Source organism: Canis aureus, chromosome 11 (genome assembly GCF_053574225.1).
Source record: "Canis aureus isolate CA01 chromosome 11, VMU_Caureus_v.1.0, whole genome shotgun sequence".
NCBI classification, from domain to species: Eukaryota; Metazoa; Chordata; class Mammalia; order Carnivora; family Canidae; genus Canis; species Canis aureus.
The window spans coordinates 8,541,318-8,563,834 of record NC_135621.1 but is presented as its reverse complement, the minus strand read 5'-3'; the positions used below and the strand labels follow the sequence as shown (position 1 = coordinate 8,563,834).

Here is a 22,517-nt window from a genome sequence, read left to right as displayed (position 1 = left end):
GGGCATTAAGGAGGCCAGGTGATATGATGAGTACTGGGTGTTATACACAATTGATGAATTACTGAATACTACATTTGAAACTAATGATGTACTGTATGTTGGCTCATTGAATGAAAAATTTTTAAAAAGCACAAAAAAGATTTACAGACCACTCAAAATCTTGTCAACTGAAACTCTCCAGTCATTTTCACTCGGTGAAGCCACGCCTCCTCATCTATGCTTATTGAACTATAGAATTTAGGGCCATTTAAAAAAACTGGGTCCAGAATGGGGAAGTGAGCTGCTAACTGCCACACAACCAGATATCCAGAGAGCTGGGGCTAGATGAGAAGAGAATCCCTCACTCCTGATATGGCGTGCTTTCCACATACATCATCCGGCTATAGTTTGAACTGATAGAAGGTTTACATTTACCCCATACAGTTTTTCATAGGGAGTCCATCCTTACAAAGTCATTTGCATATATATTTCTCATAAATAGAGTTAAAATTTCTCAATCTTAAAATATATTCCCAAAACACTAACTCATTTGAATCACATTTTGTGGTTTACAGTCCATATACTCATCTGTCATTATTTATTGTCTTGGGTGCCTTCCCAACTCAGCTTAACTGCAGATTTTATAAGAATTGCATCCATGTCCACACCCAAATCATTAAAACTACTGAGCTGGATAAAATCAAGACACCTCTTGACTAAATTTTAAGTAGACAATACAGTATTGTTATCTATCTGTACTGTGTTGCAAAGCCGATCTCTAGAATGTATCCATCTTGTAGAACTGAAATTTTATACCCATTGGACAGCAATTCCCCACTTTCTCCGTCCCCAAGCTCCTTATAACCACCATTCTCCCTGCTTCTATGAATTTGACTATTTTTAGATTCCTCATCTATGCAGTGTCATGTATTATTTGTCCTTCTGTATTGGGCTTATTTCATTTAGCATAATGTCCTCCGGATTCATCCATGTAATTACATTTAGCTGAATTTCCTTCTTTTTTAAAGCTGAGTAATATTCCATTGAATCTTTTTCATGGGCATTAGATTGTTCCAATACATTGACTATTGTGAGTAATTGTGAAATGGACATGGGAGTGCAGATATCTCTTCAAGATACTGATTTCAATTCTTTTGCATATATACTCAGAAGTGGGATTGCTGGATGGCATGGTAATTCCATTTTCAGTGTTTGAGGAAACTCCATGCTGGTTTCCACAGTAGTACTATTTTACAATTCTATCACCAGTGTATAAAGGTTAAAGGTTCCAATTTCTCCATATTCTCACCAACACTTGTTATCTGTTTTTTTTTTTTTTTTTTAGAAAAACCAATGAAGCTTGCATTTAAAAGTTCTGTCATCAGGGAGCCTATAGATTAAAAGAAGCTTAAGAGACATTAGCCAACCATACATATGTATCTTATTTGGATCCTGATTCAAATAAACTATACGAAATTAATAACATTAATTAGATACATGAAAATTTTAACATTAGGTTTTTCATGATGTTAAGACATTATTGCTAGTTTTTGGTGTAATATGCTTTATGTTTTGGGTTTGTTTGTTTTTTTAGTGAGTATCATTAAAGATGCATAGACTGAAATATTGATGAATATATAGGACCTGACTAGAAATAATATAGAAAGAAAGTAGGTGGAGATATAGGTAAAATAAGATTACCCATGAATTTATAAATATTGAAGCTGGGTCATTACAGCTAAATGAGAATTCACTACAGTCTTCTGTTCTGTAGGTGTTGAAATTTTCCCATTAAATAAAGTTAAATAAAATCCTGCCAGTTGAATCTTTTCCAATTTTGTCCTTTTTTATTTGCTTTTTTCTTTAATGACAAACATGTTCTTTTAAATAAAGCACAACCTGTTTTATCAGAACGCCTTCCTTAGTAATATGAATTTTGGCTTGACAGCCAAGATTTGCTTAATTTGCTTGCCCAGCAAATTAAGTCTTATTAACTCAGAATACAAATATTTTGCCTTGGAAAATCCTTAATCAATATTTCCTTGATATATGGCAAAATACTAACAGCTGTCCTGATTTTTCTAGTGTACAGAACTGAAAGAAGTGTGCACCCTTATAAAACATGGAGAAACAGTACTTTCTCATGAAAATTCATTCCTACAACATCCCTCTTTGCCTTACTTTTCATTTACTTGCTGCCCTTGATCACTTTGAGCACTTTCCTTGGGAAAATTGTTTGAACAGATCCAAAGTGAATCGATGCAAAACTGTAGCCCGTTGAGAGGTGGACACCATAAAAGGTAAGGACCTGGTGGTAGCCACATCTCCAAATTTTGAAATTAATTCCTACTTCTCTGCCAGCAGGATCTCTTAGGCCAAGTCAATTAGCTTTGCAGCCCTTAAAAAATCTGTAGATGACTGATATCTTCAGAATATCTATTCAAATGACTTCTCAATCACTTTAAAGATATGTTGGAAGAAGGCAAGTAGTAATTAGAAAGGCCAGGAGTAGGAAAGGAGAGCATTACTAGAACATAATTTTTACTATTTTATTTTAAGCTAATATGATAGGTTTCAAGGTCATCTTCCAAGATTGCACAAAATTTATTCATGTAAATCCTTTCTTATCACTAAATGTTTCTGAATTTCCAAATGCTCTCTAACTCCAAAAATGTCATCTGGAGATCAAAGTTAACTCAGGTGGCAAAAATCTATTCAATTATCTCTCAGTATAACTTTGTAAATATTCTTTTTATCACCAAATACCAAATTACACACCCTCTTTTTCTTAAAACAGACACACACATGCACACAAAACAAAACTTAAACCAAAAGCAAAAAGTAAAATAAAACTAATTGTGAATTTCAAGTATGTGAGTACTGGTTTTTAAAAATAAAAATGTAATTAGGAATTTTTAGCCAAATAGTAGAAACTAAAACAGGCCAGAGAGACATAGGCACTGAAATACACTGTTTGACCTCTGGAAACCAAAAGTTCAAATTTGCATAATCATTAACTTTACCTATTTCTGGTCTTAGCTAGTCCTCTGAAATACCCATTTTGTTTGATATGGGCTCCAAAATATGTTTGGGCAACAAGTGTGATAAGTGTTTACCCTAACACGACACCAACCTTACCCAGTACAAGCCTTAATAACCTTCAGTGACCTGATCCATTCAAAAGTATGTTTCTTGCTGAAAGTGCTTTACTTTTCCCATCACTATTTGCACTTTCCATACAAATTTAAAGCCATGTGAGCTTTATATTAAGCATTAAACATGATTTAAAAATAAATAACAAAGATATTTTTGTCAATCTTAATCTGTACCACATTTTAGTTTGTTGTGGACATTTTTGAAATTATTGATTTTTCTGTGTGCCCTATGCCCTTGCTGAAGTTTGTCCTTACAAACTGTTTATTGTGCCCTGCATGGCTCTGATTTTGAAATTCCAATTTTGAAAGCTTTATTTATCCAGATTCCATGATACTAAATCTGGTGGTCATTTAGTATCCAGTATCCAAATTTGCAAATTTTGTTCCTTCTCCTGTGAGGTCATGGAAGAGAAGACATCAAAATGCATGCTTTTCTCAAAAGGCTATCCAGATTGGATGGCTCTGGAGCAGTCAAGAAAACAAACCAAAATCAGGAACAAGCTTGTCTTCTGGTTTGTTTTGGCTCCTCTGTGGCACTCCTCTTTATATCCCAGGTTGATGCATCAGGAATGTTATGCAGTCAATGTAACATAAGTCATTCAGCTTGAAGAAACTGATTACCTACCATCAAATTTTGTAGTCAGGCTGGCAGGGTAATGTGGGGTATGCTCAGACAGTGGCTAAGTCTCGTCTGGACTTCTAGACTCCAGTGTTGTCATAAGCATGAAGTAGCCTGTGTCTATCTACCTGATAGTAAGAAAACTGGGGAACGCTCGAGGGAGTCCTGGAAAGAGCTCACTGTGGGCCTCATTGACTTCCACAATCACAGCAATATCACTTTGCTGCTGTCTGTTGATAATGTCATTTTTAAATGTTAAGTATTAAGCACTTGGTGCTCCATGACATGTGGTGTTTTGCAGCCCAGAGGATTTATTTGCTCAAGCTCATCATAACATATTGCAGACAAGGCAGTAAGTTATTCCTTTTTATTATGTAATTAAAATATTCACATGGCTAAAAATTTTTAAACAGCTTAAAACAACATATAATGAGAAATGAGTCTCCCTTGTACCTATTTTGAAATTTCCTACGTAACAGGCATAGATAGATAGATGAGTAGATATAGCCACATCTGTAAATATGCATAATAAATCTTATTCATACAAAGGGATATTCTAAAACCATTAAAAAGAATAAAGTTGATCTTTAGATGCTGACATGTAAATTGTATCTAAGAAATATTAGTATAATGTAGAAATGTTTCTTTCACCTAATTATATTTTTTTTACAAATTCCTATGTATAAGTATACTCTATTTTTTTTTAATTTTTTATTTATTTATGATAGTCACAGAGAGAGAGAGAGAGAGAGAGGCAGAGACACAGGCAGAGGGAGAAGCAGGCTCCATGCACCGGGAGCCCGACATGGGATTCGATCCCGGGTCTCCAGGATCACGCCCTGGGCCAAAGGCAGGCGCTAAACCGCTGCGCCACCCAGGGATCCCAGTATACTCTATTTTTTAAAAGATTTATTTATTTATTTGAGAGAGAGAGAGAAAACGCACAGGGGTGGGGGGTGGGGCAAAGGGCTAGGGAGAGAGAGTCCCAAGCACACTCCAGCTGAGTGCAGAACCCCACACGAGGCTCCATCTCAACACCCTGAGATCACGACCCTGAGCTGAAACCAAGAGTCAGATGCTTAACTGACTGCACCTCCCAGGAGCCACTCTTATTTAACCAATTTTATTTTGATGAGCATTCAGGTCTTCCCAATATTCTACAGTTAACCTTTTTGTACAGTATCTTCATACTCCATAGATTATAGGTTTCTGGAAGCTGAGTTACTAGATCTCAGAGAAGAGGTCTTTTGCTCTCTATAAAGAGATCCTATGAATAGTGTATGACTAGGTCTGATTCCGTACATCTTGCTGGCAATTGATATTATCAAATGTTTTCATTTTTATGAAAACACATTACTTACTAGTATTTTTTAACAAATATGTTTGAGAAACATCTATTTATCCACCACTTGTATTTGTTTGGTGTGAACTCACCTTTTGCCCATTTATCCATCTGGTTGTAATTTTTGACTGATTTATAACGCACTTTCATATGTTAAGGAAATTTACTGCAGTTGAGGAAGCTAATACTAAAAAGTTTTTTCCCCTTTATGGTTATACTTAGTTTATGGCATTTTTCCCCCTAAGGATCAAGAATAAAATTTTAATTTATCAGGTGGTCAAATCTGTCCATCTTATTTTCTGTGATTTCTAAGTTTTTATGTCTTGCTCAGAAAGACCTTCTCCAATCGAGCATTATGAAAATATTTGCCTGTTTTAATGACTTTATAACTTTGTATTTCTTATTTAATATTTGAGTCATCTGGAAAATGTTATGTGTAAGGAGTTTGGATCAGTTTTACTTTCCTAATGGCTAGCCTCTTGCTCCCACAACCTTTATTGACTATTTTATCTGATAGAGCATTGATATGAGGTTCCACCCTTATCATATACTAAATTCTAAAATGAATTTGTTTTCATTTCTGAACTTCTATTTTATTCCATTGATCAAATTAATTTACATGAACTTGAACAAAATATTTTCTAAAGAACTCTTGAATGTCCTTTATATCTCTGGCTATTTCATTTATCTATTGCTATGTAATAAGTCATTTCAAAGCTTAATGGCTTAAAACCATAGTTTATTATATATCATGAGTCTGTGGGTTGGCAATCTGGGGGTCTTTCCTGGGATCATTCTTGTGGCTGTAGTCATCTGACTGCTCAACAGGGAGTGGAGGTTCCAGATGGATGCACTCACACATTTGGTGATTAGTGCTGGGTATCTGCTGAAAAATCATGGTTCATTCTCCTCTCATGGCTTTTGATCCCCCAAAAGGTTATTCTAAATTTCCTCATATCCCGGTAGTCTCAGAGTTCCAAGAACAAGCCACAAAGCACAAGCACTTATCAGGTTTCTGATCTCCCCACACTTCCCACCACACACATTTACCAATGTTCCATTGGATAGAACCATGTCACATGGCCTAACTCAAGGCCATGTTTGCCAGGTTGGCAAAAGTGTCTAAGAATTTGTGGACTTTTAATCATCAAACTGACCACTAACTCAATTTCATTTCTAATTTTGTATATTTTTGCTTTCTTTCCCTTATTCTCAATTGAGATTGCTTGCAGTTTATATATTTTATTGTCTCAGGGATTCTCTCTCCAGACAACTACCTTGGGTAAATTTGTTCAGTCTAAATTTGTGTGTGTGTCTGCATGAAATGTATATGCATTTTTCTTATTACATATTTATATATTTTATTTATGTGAAATTATATGTAATATAATATATATATTCTCCCCCTTAAGAGCATTGCCTTGGCTTGATTTTTATTGGTCTTACTTTCATTATCCTTATTTTCTAAATATTCTGCAATTGCAATTCTGATTTTATGTTTTGCATTGCATTAGATAAAGAAACTCAGTTTTTGCATATTTATTATGTTTTTATGATCAGAGACTGAACTTTGTAATAGATTGAAATTCTAGCAATTGTTAAGCTATTAATTATGGTCTAATTTATGACCCATTTTCATAAATTGGAAACAATGAATAACAAAGGGCTATTCTATATTTTTAGGTGATAGCCTTTAATGCGTGTGCATATTTCATTGATAAGGGAAACTTTCTAGTACATATGTGTATATAAATATGTTTGCCTATGTGATGTTTTTACTGTTTTGATATTTTAGAGATACAAACATGAATAATTCATAATTCATAAGGGAATTTGTATACATATAATATTGGTCATAAACTAGTCCACAAAGATTCCTCAATTTCTAAATTTAAATTCAATACAAAGTATAACTTCTGATTTTAATTAACAAGTAATAATAAAAATACAATACAAAAAAATCCCTTTCTTAAATAATGTCATTCAAAATGGAAGTCAAAGGCAGCCTGGGTGGCTCAGCGGTTTAGCGCCTGCCTCCAGCCCAGGGTGTGATCCTGGAGACCTGGGATTGAGTCCCACATCAGGATCCCTGAATGGAGCCTGCTTCTCCCTCTGCCTGTGTCTCTGCCTCTCTCTGTCTCTCATGAATAAATAACTAAAATCTTTAAAAAAAAAAAATGGAAGTCAAAATTGAAATTGTAGAATATTTAGAAAACAATGGGAATGAAAATAGAATGAATAGGATATGCATATATCCATGTCCAAACACATATATATTTACACACATATATATGATACATATGTATATCATGTCATTAATTTTGTCATATGGATTCTTTATGTCTTTGCTTATGTTTAATTTGTATATCTATTCATTCTAGTATTTCCTGCAGCATTTGCCTTAATAATTTTGATACGTCATTTCATAAACACTAAGATTTAATCTTCACTTTAGATTGTACTCTTTTTCATAATAAAATTCCTTTTTTCGTCTTCTTTACTGCTTTTTGCCTTGGACTCAAAGTTTTCTGATGTTAATATCATCTCTTTTTCTGGCAGGGGGTTGAGGGCAATTTCCTGGTACATGATCACTCTGATATTTATTTATTTATTTATTTATTTATTTATTTATTTATTTATTTATTTGAGGTAGGAAGAGGGAGAGAGAAAATCATAAGCAGCCTCCATGCCCAGGGCAGAGCTGATGCAGGGCACAATCTCACAACCCTTAGATCATGACCTGAGGTGAAATCAAACATTGGTCGCTTAACTGACTGACCCACCTAGGCATCTCTGCTGTGATATTCTTTATCAGAGAAATTCAAAAACTTAATTTATTGACTTTGGCTCTCATTCATTTGTTCCAGAGCATGAGCCACCTATGGCAAATTTCTTTTTGTTGCTTGGGGCGTGTTTTCCTCCCACTGGAATCTTCACCCATCCTTTTCTTGGTATGTTTTCTCCTTTTTTTGTATCTTCACAATTTTGATGATGCAACTCAGCAGTGGTTTGATAGAAAACCTTGGTGAAAATTGAGACACCATAGAAAAATTTGAAACTTGATTATTTTTTCTTCTCTTAGTCCAAGTCTATGTTAGAAGTACTCTGATGTATATTACCCGGTGCTTACTGTTACCTTAGCATTTATGTTATTATAATTACTTCGTCTGTATTTCTCATTAAATCATTGCTAATTGGAGAATAGTTCCAATATTGCATTACAGTTACTCCAGGGGCTTACTGAAAATAAAGATGGTTGGGTCCCTCCTCACATCTATAGAATCTACCACAGCTATATCTATAGAATCTCCACATCTATAGAGTGGAGCTCAAGCGTCTGTATTTTATTTTATTATTTTACTTTATTTTATTTTATTTTATTTTATTTTATTTATTTTATTTTATTAAGATTTTATTTATTTATTCATGAGAGACACACACGGAGAGAGAGAGAGAGGCAGAGACACCGGCAGAGGGAGAAGCAGGCTCCATACAGGGAGCCCGATGTGGGACTCGATCCCAAAACTTCAGGATCATGCCCTGGGCCGAAGGCAGGCGCTAAACTGTTGAGCCACCCAGGGATCCCCAGCGTCTGTATTTTAAATCCAAGTCTTAGTAAGCCCTTTTGCATAAACTCTGAGGTTCTTGGAGTTATCCTGATCCTCATGATATCCCTAGACTTTAATATAGTGCCAAACGTTAGAGTAGGGGGTCAAAATATCAGTACAGAATAAAGAAGCAAATGAATAAAGATGTTATGGATTACATGTACCTTCCTTACAGGATATATGTTAGCCAGAGAAGGTGACAAAGGTAGTTAAATTTCAGTTTTCTCTTTTTACCTTTGCCTAGCCTTGGAAGCAGTGTAATGTTTTATGAAGTCTTCCCATGAGTTTTTTCTCTGGTTTTATCATCATCAGGATCCTAAAGAATTATTTCAATGAAATGTACGAAAATGTTTCATGCAATGAAAACCCTGTACTGAAATCACTTGACTCAGAATGTCATTTAGTGATTGATAACTATTTGGCTATAGAAGGAGCATCATCAGCAATCCATCACTGAAAAATTCTGACAGACTTTGCCTTTAGTTGGAACAGATAGGAGAGGATTGCAACAACCATAATATTGTGAAATCCACTGGCACTGGTCTTTCAGACACACGTAGAAATCTCCTTTCTATCTCCTACTCTCTGAAACTCTACCTTTTCAGGAACTGTAATGATGAGACCCTGAGATTACACATGTAAGTAATTAAACATTGGGCATGTACTCATAAATTACAATTATTATTTTTCAAATTATAAATAAGTTGGGAACAAAATAGGAATAAATAATTATGTCCAGGAGGCACTGTAGTTTGATAATCGTAGCTATAGGCAAAGATGATTTCAGTGTTAAATATTAGGTTTATTATGCAGAAAAATGTTTTGACTTTATCGAATGAGCACTTGGAAAAGTGGGTAAAACTATATAATACAATATAAATCCAAACTTACCAATCAAAACATGTTTAATTAAAAGGGTTCTGGGAATTAGCATGAAGTCCTCTCCAAATGCCTGAGTGGTGATCATAGAGGAAGAGGGGGTGTTGCCTAATTTGGCAGAAGATTCTGTTCTCTTCAACAAGAACGGTCAGCACATCAATCAAAACAATTGACAGGATGTGTTGAAAATTCAGAAGCATAGGACCGTAAAAGTCCTATTGGCTTAAGCAAATATATGCCAGCGAAGACCTCATATAAGAGCTGAGAGAGAAACAAGCTCCACATCAACGTGGAGACAAGATTCTGCTGTCTTTATTTTAGTTTGGCTGAAAATCTGGTTCCTGGCTACCGTTACCCTATGCAATAAATACCAGAATCAAAAATAAAATTTGGGAATAACTTTGATGGGTTGTGTGATGAAATGACACACAATAACATCTTGTTAGATGTTTCATAACATCTAACAAGACTTTTTAAACTATGGCCAAATCTGCCTAAGTGATCCTTTTTGAAATTTAGCCTTATAAATATCACATCTTCAAAATCTCTATTGGATAAGCTTTGACCAATCTGACCTCCTCTTCAGGTTTCAACCCAAAGCAACTATATAGCTCATGTTTAGTAGATAATCACTTTTATTTTCTCGAGGAGAAACAAATATTTTTAGGTTTTTTTTGTTGAATTCATAGAGGCTAGATCAGATATTTTCTTCTACTATGTGGATTTCCATTCCCTCAGTGAATATAAGCTAGCAATATGTTGGTCACTCTTTCACATGCCTGCTATGTTCTGTAAAGCTATTCTGACTTTTCACTTTCCATTTCCATTTATTTTAGAATGTATATCAATTCTGTGGGGGAATATCCCCAAAGAGGACTTACTTTCTTTCCTCTTTCCCTCCCCACCCCACCCAATAGTTTAAATGCAAAAATGGCTTCTAAACCAAGCACAGCAACAAATAAATATATTCTTTCAATAAAGCATCACATTTCTTTCTCAAACACACAGATTTTCGCGAGGCCTGAAGTTCATCAACTTGATTAAAATGTACATTGTGTCTTAATATTTAGGCCACAGAATAATCATTAAGATTCAGAATGTTTTAGCACCACTGAATCCATATGCCTTCAGGTCCAAGTTTATTCTAAAATAAATTGTGATGTAGAACAATTTTCAATTCACAGGGCCTAAAATCACGATTATCTATTTATAGCACTCATTATTTGTTATTTCATAATAATCACAGTGCCATTTGTTGAGTAAAAGCACCATAATAAATTCTTTACACACACCATCTCATTTTTTATTGTCTTACCTTCTTTTATCTCAGCACTAAGCAGAGAGCAACACTTGAACAAATGGATATAGTGTGAGTGCATGAATTAAGACATATAAACTTGATTTCAGATTGTTTATAATTATGAAGATGAAACTAACGGCAGATTTTTCTTCTGAAACTATCAGTTGGCTTTTATGAAGCATTTATTAACAGCAGGTACTGTTGACTACCCAAGACAAGACATGCTTTGTCTTGTTTCATCTTCAGAATAACCTTACTAGGTAGATACCATTATCATGATCCCTTCTTGCAAGATCCAGGAGGTAGAGACACAATGTAGCTGTAGGATTAAGCAGTTTGCCCATGGGCATAACATTCAAGTGTAGTAAAATAGGAGTACAAACCATGTGACCTAGCACAGAGAATACAGTTTAAACCAAATGCACTACCGTGCCTCCCAGTGGCAACGTTGGTGGGATTTACATGATGAACACAACTCCCTGATGCCAACACCTACTATCCCCAGGCCCAGTGAGAAGGAAAGGAACGATACCCTCGCCCAACCCTCTCTCATCCCAGCAGGTTGGCAGTGCTGCCAGTAGAGAAGAGGAGGGAAATATGTCAAAGCACTCCCTGAAGCCCTGAGAAAACTGGACCCTGGCCCATCCGAGCGGAAAAGCAATCAGCAATAGTTGTAGAATCTGGTATGTGCACATGTGTTTTCCTTTTATAGAACTGCCCCAGATTGAAAACAAGCCCATTTAAAAGAGGTTACTTGGGGTCGTCATGATTCTTCATAAGGTTGGCTAGGCGTTCAGAGACTAGGCTGACCAGAGAAAAGTGACTCCAAATCTTTTTGAAACATGCCACTACAACATTTACATCCTGACACTTAAATACAGTACTAGAAAATACATTTAAACCACTGTGTTATAATTAAGTTGCTGATTCACATTTAAGGTCTATGGCATCAACTAATTTAGAGTACAGTCAGGGGAGAAGGCCTCAGTATAAAGAGGTGACCGCAAGGGAAACCCAAGGATATTTTTCCCTTGGGTCCCTTTAGCAAAATATTTCTTTTGTGTTTTTAATTATCCAAAACAGAAATTCCTCAGAAAGAGAAAAATACAAAGAAACAACTTCTATACAGGAGTCATAAGCTAATTTATCCTTCATTAATCAAGAATCATTTATTTACACCTTTTGACCTAATAATTCCACTTTTAGGATCTTTCAGGATTATCATTTAGATCGCCAGTCATAAAGATTTGTATTCTGACATTGAATTGTAATCCAGATTTTGTAACTCTGTGGGAGAGAGGACTGTTTCTGATTCTTTCTTTTGAGGTAAGTATTTGGTGTTATTCACTGTGGCACTATTTGTAATAGAAAAAAATTAATGATAGAGAAAATTTTAGTAAATTATAGTCATTTATACAATGAAGTATTCTACAGCAATAATACATCATGCTATCAATGACTAGGGGCAACAGGAAGTGTTTCTGATATTATACCAAAGTGAAAAAAAGATATACAGTATGATCTCAATTTTGTAAGAGAAAATTATATATGCATCAAAAAGGACTAAAAAGAACATATATTAAAATGTGATATTGGATATCTCTAGGTAATGAGCTTATGGGTGATTTCTTTTTCTTATACTTTTCAGTCTAAATCAATTTTTTTACAATGATGATATATTATTTTTCATTTTTACCAGAATCAAAATCAAGAGAGTCATTTAGTTTATTTTAGGGAGAAAGGAAAATCATTTGCTTAATTCCCTCAATTTTGAATACTTCTTTCCCAGTGGGAAAAAAAATGGTCTTAATGTAAAGTCCATATTTGCATTATGAATATGAAATTATTCCCAATTATTTACTCCTTAAAATAAGGTCTTCCAAGTAACATACAATCATGAAGTAAAACCAGTTGTTGAGAAGTTAACTGGGTTGTTTTCACAATAATGCAGAAAAGTAAATATTGTTATTTGCTTCATGTTACAGAAAAGGAAACTAAGGCACAGAGAGACTCAGTAATTTGACCATGGCTAGCAACTTGTAGATCTGGGGTTGAAACTAAGTACCCCCTTCACAGACTGCCACAGGAGATGTGAGAACCGACCCAAAATTTTAACTGTATGCCAATGCTTTCACGTGAACTTTCAAAATATGCAAGTGAATAAATTATATACACGATCCTTTAATTTGGGCTAGAGTAAATAATGATTGAAACATTGTGTAATTATATAAATATTATGAGTTCCTGCTTCGAAAATATTTCACAATTTATCATCTGAGTAAAGTATGTCGACTTAATGATTTTGAATTTCTGATGTTTTCTCATTCCAATTTTCTTTGATTAATTCTGAGTTTATTGATAGAACATAAAACATGTAAGGCATAATCAATATGCAATGATTTTTTAAAACCTTGATTATGAATAATTAAATTGGGTTAGAGTGGATTCTGAGGATGCTGTGTACATGTATATTGCCAGTGGGAATAAAAGTGGAGGATAGCTTCTGAAATGTTAGAGGAGTATGATACAATTTGCAAAAAAACAAAAAGGATGAGTTTCAAGTTCAAGCTGTGCTCAAGAAGGATATTATTGACACTGAATACCAAATAGTGACTAATTCTCTATCATTTTGGTCAGTTCTGGAATGCAACATATACGATTTTTTTTTTTTTGCACATTTGCTTTCCTGATTTGGATTTTCTAAGACTAATCTAAGTCAGAATTTCTATTTCTTCGGCCAGATAAACTGATGGTAAGGTGAAGCAGTCCCACTCTTTTTAAGAGGAAGCAATCACCTAGGTATTTACACTGTAGATACCATCAATCTGTGTCTTAGGACTCAGGATATGTGTGCTCTCTACACTAAACCATGCTACACATGACTGAACTGGAAGGAGAGCTAATCCTTGATAACCTAACTGACTGAAACTGACATATTGGAACAGATGGAACAAAAGTAGCAATTCTTTTGATTGTAGAAATCTACTCTCAATCTTTTTTCCACCCCAACACACCAAGGGATATGACACATCTCACTGTTACCAGTGGGTCACTAGAGCACAGATCTCATGAGGGATAAGGGAAAATAATAGGTATATATAATCCTGAAGGGAAGATATATGTGTTTTTAAAATCCCATCAAAGAGGGGCAACTGGGTGGCTCAGTCTGTTAAACATCATACTCTTGATTTTGGCTGAAGTCATGATCTCAGGGTCCTGAGATTAAGCCCAGTCACTCAGGGAGTCTGCTGGAGGATTCTCTCTGCCCCTCTGCCCCTTCCCACCACTTGTACCCAGAGGCATGCTGTCTCTCTCTCTCTCTCCCTCTCTTAAATAAATAAATAAATAAATAAATAAATAAATAAATAAATAAATAAATAAATCTTTAAAAAATAATAAAATAAAATATGATCAAAGGGATTTGGATCAACCACCTAGCTCATCTTAGAAAATGACTCAGTGATAAAGCAATTTCTAAGGAGCCAAATTCCGCACATTCAGTGAACATTCTATAAATATTTATCACAGATAATGAGGACCGTTATTATTGTCACTAATAACAGTTACTGCATTCTCTAGATTTTTTTTAAAATGTAGTACCATAATCATTCTGAAGAATTGTGCCCCTGTTATGCTAAAGATTAGTTTTTATTTTTAAGTGTACGAGGGCCTTATAAAATAAGAACCTTTAAAACTATTAAAAGATCATTTTTATTTCATCTTGTTGAATTCCTGCCTCTACTAGAGATCTAGAGACACAAACACTGTTTTTCAAATACTCAACAGGCATCACCAAAGAAAATTGTTAGTTCAGGCTGCTATAAAAAAATACCATAGACTGAGTGGCTAAACAACACACGTATTTCTCACAGTTCTGGAAGCTGGCAAGTCCAATACCAAGATGCGGGCCAACTATTTCCCGGTTAAGGGCCTTTCCTGGCTTTCAGAGAGCCACCTTCTTGCTGTTTCTCATTAGGCAGAGAGAGGGCGCTGGTCTCCCTGTTCTTAGAAGTACGCTAATGCCATGATGGGGGAACCACTGTACTGACCTCAAATAAAACTAATTGCCTCTCAAAGGCCCCACCTTGAAATACCATCACACTGGGATTAGGGCTTCAACATGAATTTTGTGGGGGGACACAAACATTCAGTCTACAGCAACAATAATATACAAAATTCAATCATAACACTAATAGTAATACATTATTTGCCCATAAAATGTCATGGATAAAGAAGCTTGCTTCTATTTGTAACTCTGTCTTAGTTTCTTCTCTCATTTGTGATAGCATTTTTCATAATGCCCCAACTAGGGAGTATGAAAGGAGGAAAAACTCCTAAAGAAGGATATTCACCCAAGGCACCTGGGTGGCTCAGTGGTTGAGCGTCCCTCTGCCTATGCCTCTGCCTCTCTCTGTGTCTCTCATGAATAAATAAATAAAATCTTTTTTTTTTTTTTTTACAAAAGAAAGATATGCACAATTAGAGGTATTATAATACACTCTGGTTTGATTCTAACCAGGTCCTTGGAGTCTTAGAGCTCTACATTATGGAGGAGACAGCCTTTTCAATGAGGTCCTTTGGAAATTCAAGTAAGTAAATGACTTAAAATTAAGTCTATCTAAGGTGGACTACATTTACATAATTCTGAAGGACTTTTTCTCATTAATTGAAATTCTCTCTTGTCCATTCTTCCTCCCTCCTTCTCTTTCTCTTCTCTTTTTTTTTCTTCTTACTTTTACTTTTTTGGAAATGATAGAACTGATGTTTTTGTTTTTGTTTTGTTTTGTTTTGTTTTCTCTTTGCTCCTTTTTATTTTATTTTATTTTTTTTTAATTTATTTTTTATTGGTGTTCAATTTACTAACATACAGAATAACCCCCAGTGCCCGTCACCCATTCACTCCCACCCCCCGCCCTCCTCCCCTTCTACCACCCCTAGTTCGTTTCCCAGAGTTAGCAGTCTTTACGTTCTGTCTCCCTTTCTGATATGTGTTTGGTAGAAGTGAATACTGTCTCTCCAGGATAAAATGGTGGTGGCATCCAAAGATATATTAGCTAGCAATACTACAATTTTCAGAAGGAAACACAAAGGAGTTACTTCAATTTAATTGCTTTATCAAAAGATAATTCCTGCTTCTTGTTGTCTCAAATAGGCCCTAAGCAGTTCCTATTAAGAACAGGTAAAACCAAAGGATGTGCGCAGTGAGACACATGACCATGAAACCTAATGTTTTGTAAACTGAGCAGAGAGGTTTCCAAGCACCTCAATTAGTTCTCCCCCAAGAGTAGCATAATGTTCAAAATCATTGCAAATGCTCATCAGACTAAAATGAGAGAACAGTAGAGAAAAATCTAATTGCTTCAGTCTATCTAACATTTTAGTTTCTCTATAAAGAGATGAAAAGAATATGCATATGTAATTTTAGGATATCCTCAGGGACATTTTCTTTTTGGACTGATGTTAGCTCACTCAGACCACATACAAAAACTTTCCTACATAAGACTTGAGAGACTCAACAAAAGGTTAATTAGCGGAGACAAATGCTGTAACTTCAAACAACAGGTGACTTGTGCTCAGGTGTCTGGTCTGTTATAGGAGCCCTTATTTTCTACCTAGATTTTTCTTCATCATAATTAGAAAAATTACTTATGATATCATCGTGAAATTATGGGAGAATTAAGTATCTTTGATACTCTACAGGACGTTGTGTGTGATCCTAAATTTTCTAATTGATGGCTACATTGTAATTCCCTAACTCTACTTAAATAATTCACTGAAACTATAAATCCTGTTCCTTATATATAAAGAAATAATCATAGATCAAAACCAAACGTACATAATTCTTCTTGTTCTATTACGTTTTCCATATAGGCTCATACTTAATTTTCCTAGTTTTTCTAAGCTGTCTCCTTAACATTTATGAGTGATTTGATAGAAGTTCTTTTTATCTCTATTACTAAACTAAATGGCAGAGCAGCGAGATGGAAGAAACCTGAGATCTTTCCAGCCCCAGATGTCCACCTCCCCTTTGACTGTTTTAGAAAAGAGAAAAATAATTCCTCCCCTGTGTAAGCCACTGTTCTCTGAGGCTCTTTGTTATAATGACTTACCATGTACTCTAACCCTCACGGGGGAGGATTTTTACAAAATTCTCTCATTCTGTTTCAGTTTCTGAATGTCTCCTATTCTTGTTGGGTACTGGGTATAAAATGGTGACCAAATCTAATCTCAGTCATCGTAAAACTTAGAGAACAATGGAGGAGAAGCACATTATACAAATAACCACGCAAATAAACATAGAACTACAAACTGTGACAAGTTCCATCATTTAGGGGCATTCAGGACAAGAAAAGTCCCCTTGCATGGGATGACTTCCAAAATACTTGAAATCTCAAATTCTCACTGCTTCTTACATAGAAACAATTATTTCTAGCATTCCTCTCACGATGGGTTTTGGAGTTTCTTTATAATTCTGAGTCATTACGCTAAACTTACCCCCTTCTTGATATTCAGTGACTCAAATGGCATTTATCAATTCAGATGTGATCCACCAAGAACAGAGTTTGAGTCCGTATTAGTTTTCTATGGCTGCTACAACTAATTACCACAAATGTAGTAGCTTAAAACAATGCAAATTTATTTTCTCTTTTGAAAGTCCAGAATGAGTCTTATGGGGCTGAAATCAAGGTGCTACAGGATTGGTTCCCTCTGGAGTCTCTAGGGGAGAACTTGTGTTCTTGCCTTTTCTAGCTTCTAGAAGCCATGACATTCCTAGGCCAGAGGCCCCTTCCTTTTGTCACATTTCTTCCACCCTCCACCCCGCCCCGCCCCTTCACTTCACATTTTCCTTCTTCTGCAGTCACACCTCCAACTCTCTCCTTGTAAGAAGACTTCTTATAAAAATTATAGTTTAGGCCTGCCTGAGGAATCCGGGATAATCTCTGCATCTCAAGATCCTTAATTTAATTGTATCTACAATGATCCTTTTGCTATGTAAGATAATATTAATATTCATCGGTTCCAGGCATTAGGACTTGAATGTCTCTGGAAGCCATTATGCAGCTGAGCATATACTCATACTCCAGGCTACAATTAAATTTATTAGCAGAGAAAACTTCAAAATTATTCGTACACATTAACAGGCACCTCGCTTTCCCTGTACTTATGTACTTAGGTTTTTAGTACTCAAGTGAAAGACCAGATATTCAGTATCCTTATTAAATTCTGTCTGTGGAATTTAACCCATGGACTTTTCGAATCCACACTCTTTCATATGGGATATTTAACAATCAATCCACTTCATCTCCAAAGTATCAAAGGATTTCAACCCAAGTTGATTTTGTTTGCTTTTAAAAGTCTGATACAACAAAGTTTCAGTATATGCAGGCAGGGGAGTATCAGAGGTCAATAGCCCTGAGACCAAGGCTGAGGAAAACAATAAAGCTAGCAGGAATGCTACTAAAGAGAGTTGCACAAAGTCCCTTCACAGTCGCCCCAGACCACTGTTCTCCTTGGTGTTGGCAGCATGGGACTCCAATCCAGTGTGTGGGCCATGGATATGGAAACTATTTCTCAGTAGGGATAGCTAAGGCCAATGATTTCAGGACTTCAGTTACAGCAGAATTTGGTGTAAGACTGAGGGCATAGGCGATAGAGTTCAACCTTCTCAGGGCAGAGAGCTAGCAAAATCCAAAAGATGAGCCCACCTGACTGAGGTTCAGACTAGAGTTTCTAGCCCAGGGAAGAAGGGTACTCACCAGAAAACCAAGACAGAAGTCCAGTCGTGTTACTGAGCCAACATGGAAGGAGGCTGCAGCTCAGCCAGTAGGCAAATGCTCTACTGTGTCACTTACCAGGCAGGGGTGATGAAGGCCGTTTCAAGATTCCACTCTTCGATATGCTGGTCAGGCCTGAATCAGAAATCAGGGGACTGAGACTCCGGGTTGGAAGTCTTGGAGAGTGTCTGGGGAAGAGAGGGATGCACCCATTACAGAATTTCAGCCCTACAAGACGTGTGGAAAAGGTGCTAGTTCATTACCTTTACTCTTTAAAATGTATCTACCCTTGCTCCAACCTCTTTATCAGAGTTGGAAAATTGCCCTCTGCCCCTTAAGGGCAACACTCTGGCAAAGTATTTAAGATGCTCCGGGAATAACAACTAAGATGCACCTAGGGTGTGTAGTACTCTTCTAAGTGCTTTGAAGTATGGTAACCTATTTAATCCTCACAACCCACAAGGACTTATTTTACAGATGAAGAAATTGAAGCATGAAGAGATTAAGTAACTGGATCAAGGTTACGTAGCCACTAAAGCTTTAAACACGGGCACTCCCCTCCAGGGGCCATACTTGTAGCCATCAAAATATGCCACCTCTTTTGCACAATTGCTTCTTGGCACCCCTTGCCTTGTGCATGACCAAAGCCCAATAAATATCTGCTGGATTGGCAGACAAATGAGGATGGATGCCTTACTGAATGAATAGATGAAAGAAACCCCAGCTTGGAGAATTCAAGCTTTATTTGATCAAGAAGACCTCCTGAGAATCTTCCTATTAAGCATGCCTCCATAAAGCAGAATAGTGGCACCTCAACCCGTCTTTGCTGTTTATTACCAAATGCTTTCTGTGAAGCTTCCACAACTAAAATAGGACCAATTGGCTAAATACCACAAATAATATATGCAACTCTTTTTTTTAATTTAGAAGTGAAAGGGAACATTAGAATAAATGGAAAAAGAATGTTCTGAGCCAAACATAGAAAATTGCCTACACTCTTCCATTATTCTGTTTTTATGTGTCAGAAATAGTTCTTTAAATACTCGTTATTCATGTTTCTAGCAAAAAACAGAGTGTTACATTCTGACTTGAATGAAAGATTGGAGGAGGCTTTGTCATCAACATCCTCCCTGCTGGCATAATTATTTTCTTCATTACATTGTAGAATTAAGTCAAGATTATAAGTGATTTATTTTTCTGGCATTTTATTTTATTTTTTTTATTTTTAGAATTTCTGGCATTTTATAACACTTGGTGATAGACAGTTCTCCTACTATTTTTACTTATCTTATTTTGGCATTTTGATTTTTCTGGTTGAGTTGATTGAGCATAATTCTATTAGAAGTGTTCTCAACAAATAAAGAATTTTCCCCAGGTATCTTTTGTACTCTAATGCTCTAAGAACACATTTCCATCTAAAGTAACAATTCTCATCCCAACAAATATTATCCAAATGGGCCGGAGTGAAAAATATCTTTCTAATTCTTCTGAATCAAAATCCTTTTTTATGTAATGTGGGAAAGAAAACATATAGGGCAAAAAAAAAATCAGACATTTCCTTAAGCATTTAGGTTTTCATCCAAGGATTGTTAGCCTAATCACATAGCATGGCAGAGTGTTTGAGTGTTTGAACATATTTAAATCTTATAATGCAGTAGATTTTCAAATAATTGAAGGCTGTACGGTGCCCTTGATAAAAGTTACTTTGTACAGAGTCCGTGTGGATTGACTTTCGAGAAATTATTTGCTTGTTTTGTGGCTTTTGGCTTCCAGCCCGCTTAGCTTAGGCCTTGTCTGGTCATCTGGCCATATTTTCACAACAACTCAAGTGATAGGATCTTTTCCAGTATCATTTGCAATGCCTTGCAGCTGTCCTTGTTGCCTGGCTATTTACCCAGACAGAGAGCAAAGGGCAAATTGTTTTTTTCAATTGAACTCAAGCAAAAAACACAAAAATTTTCTTTATTTTTAGTTTCCAGTCCCACCTAGGTCATATGTAGATTTCTTTTTACCATCTCTTCAACAACTAATGGCTTGATGCCCTGATCTCTACGTCAAGGTGGTCTTCTATAGTCATTCTTCCAATTATTCATTCACTAACTTGTTCATTCAAAAAAAATTTCATTGAGTGCCTAACATGTGTCTAGTTCTACAACATACAAGTAAATAATTATTGGTCATTGCCCTTGAAGACTTGACAGCCTAGTAGAAATGAGAGATGTGTAAACAGGCATCAGAACGTCATGTGCAAAGTGCAAAGTGGTATTAGAGAGGTAAGTAGGAGTGTTGCGGGATCTCAGATGAGAGAACAGTGGGGACCGTGGAGGCATTGGGAGGGAGGACTAGGAACATATTTTGATTTGGGGGAACTTTTCAATGGTTTTGATTCATTTCCATCATCATTATATTATGTATGAGGCAACATATGCTAGAAAGAGAGCAGACTCGAAACCCAGTTCTGCCCCCTACTACTTTATGTCTTTAACAAATTACTTAACCCTTCCATGCCTGGTGCATTAGAGCTTTATCAGGATTGGATAGTGGCTGACCCACTTCCAAAGCCTCTTTCTATTTACGAGAATGTTCTCATTGCCTAAGTCTTGGTGTTGGTCAACTTGTGCTAATAAATAAATAAATAAATAAATAAATAAATAATAAACAAGACAATGATACTTGCTCTCCTCACACTCCTGGCAACTCTACTCAGCCAATCCTCAACCGCTGAGCCACCCATGAGTCCCAAGTTTGATAAATTCTTTATAGGTTTTGGATGCTAACCCTTTTAAAATATATATATAAATTTATTTTTTATTGGTGTTCACTTTGCCAACATATAGCATAACACCCAGTGCTCATCCCGTCAAGTGCCCACCTCAGTGCCCATCACCCAGTCATTCCCACCCCCCACCCACCTCCCCTACCCTAGTTCATTTCTCAGAGTTAGGAGTCTCTCATGTTCTGTCTCCCTTTCTGATATTTCCCACTCATTTTTTCTCCTTTCCCCTTTATTCCCTTTCACTATTATTTATATTCCCCAAATGAATGAGCCCATATAATGTTTGTCCTTCTCCGACTGACTTACTTCACTCAGCATAATACCCTCCAGGTCCATCCACATCGAAGCAAATGGTGGGTATTTGTCATTTCTAATGACATCCAACAAGGCTTTTCTTAGTGGTTCCTGCCACCCAGCCTTCAATGGAGCTCATTTTTAGGACCTGATTCTCTAGCTTTCCTCACATACTTCCAATAAATTCCTTTTCTGATTAAGTTAGCCAGGGTTCCTTTCTGTTGCTTGCTACCAAGAATGCTGGGTAAAACGCTCAGTTAATGCCTCAGTTAAGGCTTTGTTCATTCATGGTTTTGTTGATGAATTAAAATGAGAAAGTGGGTGAAGTCCATAATGCAAAGTATCTGGTACATGATGGATTCGTTATCAGTGTTGGATTCTTAAGCTGTTTGAATCTTGAGCCAGAGTAACCTGACAATCATATCGCCAAGGCTTCTCAATAGGTACTGGATAGTGGGGATCAAAATACTACTTCACTGGTAATTGTACCTAATAATAATCAATGTAGAGCTTTGGTGGAGCTGGTTTAGAGCATATGACTTTAGCTTTGAGTGGTAAAAGACTGTTTCACATTTTTGAAGCCCAAACTCAAATTTAGAAACCTTCCAATATCCTGGTTGACTATAGGTTATAAAAATATTACCATCTTTCTCAGACAGGGAAGAGACAGAGACCCCCGTGCACTTATATGTGGTGTGAAGACATCCACTAGTGAATGTAAGTGTGTACATCTCTCTCTCTTTGAACTCCCTTTTTGGACCTCAGGCATAAGGAGTTGAATTACTCACTA

The 22,517-nt window shown here is 36.1% G+C and overlaps 2 long non-coding RNA genes across 2 annotated transcripts in view; one reads left to right on the top strand and one right to left on the bottom strand.

Moving 5' to 3' along the window:
- The first annotated feature begins 9,246 nt into the window (after positions 1-9,246).
- On the top strand, positions 9,247-22,444 carry LOC144322938 (uncharacterized). Its single transcript, XR_013388521.1, has 6 exons — positions 9,247-9,341; positions 11,441-11,565; positions 12,089-12,208; positions 12,868-12,999; positions 15,402-15,471; positions 22,383-22,444. It is a non-coding gene; the product is annotated as an uncharacterized LOC144322938 (long non-coding RNA).
- The window catches only part of LOC144322939 (uncharacterized), a 125,225-nt gene continuing 121,439 nt past the window's right edge, over positions 18,732-22,517 (bottom strand). Inside the window, exon 3 of the long non-coding RNA XR_013388522.1 lies at positions 18,732-18,845. This is a non-coding gene — a long non-coding RNA (uncharacterized LOC144322939). The remainder of the gene's footprint in view (positions 18,846-22,517) is intronic.